This window comes from Lolium perenne, chromosome 1 (assembly GCF_019359855.2).
Source record: "Lolium perenne isolate Kyuss_39 chromosome 1, Kyuss_2.0, whole genome shotgun sequence".
Taxonomy (NCBI): domain Eukaryota; kingdom Viridiplantae; phylum Streptophyta; class Magnoliopsida; order Poales; family Poaceae; genus Lolium; species Lolium perenne.
Window position 1 is genome coordinate 244,353,025 of NC_067244.2, and position 5,811 is coordinate 244,358,835.

A 5,811-nucleotide genomic window follows, 5' to 3' on the forward strand; every position below is an offset into this window, starting at 1 on the left:
CCTTCAACACAAGCCCTACAAACACGATCTTTGGCAAAAGACACATTTTCCATTAGTCCCACAATATGGTTCCCCTTGTGAAGACTTTGCAAAGTTCTCATGTTGACATGGGCTAGGCGGCGATGCCACAACCAACCCACGTCCGCCTTTCCGAATAGGCACATCGCACTTGACGTGGTGGTCCCGAAAAGTCCACCACATACAAGTTGTGTTCGCGATACCCAACGAATGCGACTTTTAGAGTCTTGCTCCACAAGAGGACCACAATATCATTATCAATAAAGACGGCGAAACCCATCTTGCCAAGAGGCGGAAACGGAAAGCAAATTGTAACCAAGGGTTTTGACAAGCATGACATCCACAAGAGTAATGTTGTGTGCAACCACAACCTTGCCAAAACCCAATACCTCGGATGTAGAATTATCGCCAAAGGAGACGGTGATATCATTTATGTTAGGCCTCAACTCCTTGACGAGGTTCTTGCCGCCGGTCATATGACTTGTACATCCACTATCAAGTACCCATTTTGAACCTCCGGCGGCATAGTCCTACATGAGATCAATTCTTGGATTTAGGTACCCATTTTTCAATGGGTCCTCTTTTGTTAGCAACAAGGGTCTTTGGGACCCAAATAGACCAAGCAACATAACCATCATATGGACCAACATACTTAGCATAAACATCACCATAATAATCTTTAAAGAGAACATAGTGAGGATTATCTATTCCCGCACCATCATCATTAATGGTGTTGCCCTTTCGGGGTTCACCATTAGCTTTCTCATGTGCGGGCTTGGTCTTTTCTTGCTTGCCTTTTTAGCCTTGGAATTAAAACCAAGTCCCTCCTTCCCATTGTTTGATCTTTGCTTACTCAAAAGATCATCCAACGAAAGTTTACTTTGGGGAGAGGAGGTCCTAGCAAGTTCATCTTTCAACCTAGCATTTTCCTCAATAACATTTGCATGATCACATGAAGGAGTAGAGGAGCTAGGCACATCATATGAGGCAAGCCTAATTTGAAGTTGCTCATAAGACTTGGATAAGAGAGTGTATTCACTCTTCAAAGCTTTGTGAGCTTTGTCTAGTTCATCTAGACCTTTCACAAGTTTCTCATGATCAACCTCAAATTGAGCCTTTTCCTTTTTAAGCACTTTAGACTTAGCCCTAGCAAGATCTCTAGCTTTTGTGAGCTTGTTAATTTTATCTTGAGGCTCTTCAAGAGTTTCTAGCCTCTCCTCAAGAGAGGCTATAGTTTCTTGACTTTCCTCAAGAGCATTTTTAAGAGCATGGATTTCAAGAGAGTCTTCTCTCTCTATTTGACCCTTTTTCTCAAGCAAATCACCTTGTTGAGCTATACGAACCATGAGGCTAGAAACATGCTTCTTAGTGTTACCTTGTAGGTTAAGAATGAAATCATCAAACTCTAGCATTTCTTGTTTCACTTTTAGACTATCATCATCAACCCCTAGATCACTAGATAAGTTAGGCATAGAGGGGTTAGGAGATGATACCTCGGAGGATTTAGCCATAAGGCAACTTTCTTCCTCCACATGAATGACCTCATTGGGATTCACTTGGTGATGAAGAGTTAGTGGAGAGGGAGGCAAGAGCGACCAATCCATTAGAGGTTGCATCTTCTTCATCATCAACATCATCATCTCCGGAGGTATACTCTTCTTGAGTTGATAGCACAATAGGTGTGTCCAAGGAGGACCTTGCCATGAAGCAATGTGCATTCTTGATATGAGGGTTCTCATTGGGAGATTCAAAGAGAGATGAAGAGGGGGTGTTGGTGGTGGCGATGGCGGCCAATTCCTTTGAGCTTTCTTCATCTTCATCACCACTAGAACTTTCAACTTCATCGGTAGAATATTCTTCCCTTGTTACTAGCACAACTCTTGAGGGCCTCTTGCCCTTCTTGGTCTTGTTGTTGTAGAACTTCTTGTTGAGGGGCTTTGAATATTTGCCCTTTGAATCTTTGCTCTTGTCCTTGGGAATGAGCCTCCCATTATGAAGCTCTCTATTTTCATAGGGGCATTCGGCAATGAAGTGGCGCTTGTCATCACAATTGTAGCATGATCTTGTCTTTGGGCCAAAGCTAGTGAACCCACTTTTGTTGTTCCTCTTGATGTTGTCTTCCTTGGCCTTGGAGGATCAATCCAAAACGACTTTGCATGGAAGGCCATGTGGTCATGGTAGTGGCATTGCAAATCTTCCGGATAGGTCATACTCCAAGATGCTCTATAAGATTCTTGAGGAACCACTTCTTCAACGGAGTTGACCACCAAGGCAAGGTTGGAACCTTTTGCCATTCCAATAGCACGATTGCGAGAGTCATGAGAGGTTTCCTCAAGCACCTTGAGAGCTTGCAACTCGTGCACAACTTGTTGAGAGGTGAGAGAGGAATAGCATTCCCTTCCCACAAGGGTCTTGACATCAATGGGTACAAATGGCATCATGCATTCAATGTACTTCTCCTTGATCCAAGAATCATTGATGTGGGTGGCACCAACAAGCCGGAAGGCATCGGCAACGGTGAGAAGTCTTCCATACATATCTTCATGATCTTCATCCGGAGCCTCATGAACCCTTCGGCTTTATTCTTGAGAGCATTATACTTGTTCCTTCTTGTGCTCTCACTTCCAATGCAACTCGAGGTCAAACCATCCCAAGCTTCCTTGGCGGTGGTGTAGTTCGGACACGATGCAATTCCTTTGTCCCCACACTAGTTTGAATCATGTGCAAGGCGGTGACGTTGAGTTGACTATCAACCGCTTCTCTTCTAGTCAACTTGTCGGGGTTGTATGGCTTGAAGCCCTCCATGATGATTCTCCATAATTCATTGGAGGCACTACAAACATGAGAGCGGAACTCAAATCGCCAAGTATCGAAATTTTCAATAGAAAACTTAGGTGGGTCGCCCCTAATATTCAAATGAGGCATGGGAACCGGTATGTCGGGTGATTGGAAAGGTGGAGGTACTCGATTGTAGCTCTCACTTCCATTGGTTCCCCTAGGAGATGCAATGGGAGACTTATTAGAGTTTAAGTTATCACCTTCCACGGGTTTGGTAGATGAGGGTAAGTCCGAAGCCTCTCCCTCATGTAACACACCTGTGTCTTTTACCTCTACACTAGGAGCCTTGGGAAGGGCGGAGCCAAAAGCTCGGCAATCATCTTTTCATGCTTTCCATTTGGGCTTCCACGGAGGACTTCAACGAATTGAAGTCTTCCACGGAGACCATCTTGGCGGCCCCTTCCGAGGACTCCTCGTCAGGCATACTCTTAGGCGGTTAAGCCCGAAATAAGAGCCGAGGCTCGATACCAAATGAAAGGATCGTATGCCGCACCTAGAGGGGGTGAATAGGTGCTAACCAATTTTTAGTTCTTTTTCAATTTAGGCTTGACACAAATGGTAAATTCTCTAGATATGCAACTAAGTGAATTTACCTATATGACAAGGCTACCAACTAAGCAAGATAACTAAGCAATAGAGAGAGAATAGGATAGAGGTAACCGAGAGTGGAGCACGCGATGACACGGAGATGATTCCCGTAGTTCCCTTCCTTTGCAAGAAGGTACGTCTACGTTTGGAGGAGTGTGGTTGCTACGAAAGCCAAACCAACAGCCACGAAGGCTTCACTCAGATCTCCGGTGAGCAACGCCACGAAGGCCTAGCCCACTTCCACTAAGGGATTTCCTCGAGGCGGAAACCGGGCCTTTACAAGGTTCTTGGGGCACACATCCACAACCAAATTGGAGGCTCCCAAATCTGTTACAACACAACAATCAACAACAATACATCAACACGAATCAACTAGGGAACCAAATAGGAACACTAGCATGAGATCCCTCAAACAAGAGAGGGGGAAATGAAGAACGCTTCGGTGAGGATGTAGATCGGTGTCTTCTCCTTCGAATCTCCAAAGATCAAGAGATTTGGTTGGGGGAGGAAGGAGATCTTGCAAATCTTGACTTTCTTTGAGTTGGCTCTAATGGAGGTGGCTTGGCAGAATTCTTGTGCAATGATTGAGCAAAGAGGCAAGGAGGAAGAAGGGGGGTATTTATACCCCCACTCAAAATGGAGCCGTTGCAGTTTCCGGGGGGCCGGATAATCCGGCCTAAGTAAGGGCCGGATAATCCGCCCCCCCCGGATAATCCGGTCTTCGGGGCACTAGAGTGACAATGTCCGGCCAGATGTCCGGGCTCCTTCCAGTTGATTTTCTTCAGTCCTTAGCGAAAAACGGGGGCCGGATATTTCCAAAATATCCGGCCGGATAATCCGGCCCTGGTACAATACCGGGACATTATCCGGCCAAATGTCCGGCCCCCTTCCAGAGCCAAAATTCCTGAAACACTTAGCCAAAAACAGGGGGGCCGGATATTTCGACAATATCCGGCCCGGATTATCCGGCCTGGCCAAACTTTTTCTGAAACCTTTTTGACACACGATCAAATCCAACACACATGAATAAATATCTATGTAATCCCTGTACCACTTAAACAAACATTAGTGTATCATATATATTGACATCAAACACACAAAACATAATGTGAGAGATGTTCTTTCAGACACAGCCGCCTCTGCGGGGCGGAAAACACCAGAGAGAAAAGAGCTCTCCGGCAGGCTGAAATCTGCCGGGGAAATTCCCTCCCGGAGGGGGAAATCGACGCCATCGTCACCGTCATCGAGCTGGACATCATCTCCATCATCATCACCATCATCTCCATCATCATCACCGCCGTCTCCACCGCTGCACCTCGTCACCGCTGTAACAATTTGGGTTGGATATTGATTGTTTGATAGGGGAAACTCTCCCGGTATTGATTTCTACTAGTTATTGATGCTATTGAGTGAAACCATTGAACTAAGGTTTATTTTCAGATTGTTATTCATCATCATATCACCTCTGATCATGTTCCATATGATGTCTCGTGAGTAGTTCGTTTAGTTCTTGAGGACATGGGTGAAGTCTAAATGTTAGCAGTGAATTATTGTTGAGTAATATTCAATGTTATGATATTTAAGTTGTGGTGTTATTCTTCTAGTGGTGTCATGTGAACGTCGACTACATGATACTTCACCTTTATGGGCCTAGGGGAATACATCTTGTACTCGTTTGCCAATTGCGGGGTTGCCGGAGTGACGAAACACAGACCCCGTTGGTATATCGATGCGGGAGGGATAGCGAGGATCTCGAGTTTAAAAATTTGTGGTTAGATTTATCTTAATTACTTTCTTGTAGTTGCGGATGCTTGCAAGGGGTATAATCACAAGTATGTATTAGTCCTAGGAAGGGCGGTGCATTAGCATAGGTTCACCCACACAACACTTATCAAAACAATGAAGATTAACTAGCTGTATGAAGCGAAAGCACTAGACTAAATTCCCGTGTGTCCTCAAGAACGTTTGGTCATTATAAGTAAACAAACCGGCTTGTCCTTTGTGCTAAAAAGGATTGGGCCACTCGCTGCAATTGTTACTCTCGCATTTTACTTACTCATACTTTATTCATCTGCTACATCAAAACCCCACAGAATACTTGCGCATGAGCATTTACAGTGAATCCTTCATCGAAACTGCTTGTCAACACCTTCTGCTCCTCGTTGGGATCGACATTCTTACTTATCGAAAATACTACGATACACCCCCTATACTTGTGGGTCATCAGACATCCCTACCTCACTACCACCTCCGTCATTGCCAAATGAAGATGAACCTGCTGTGAAGCTCAAGTCCAATGAAGTTCGGATTGGACCAATTACAAGGGCTCGTGCGAAGCTACTTAAACAATAGGTGAACTTATTTCTA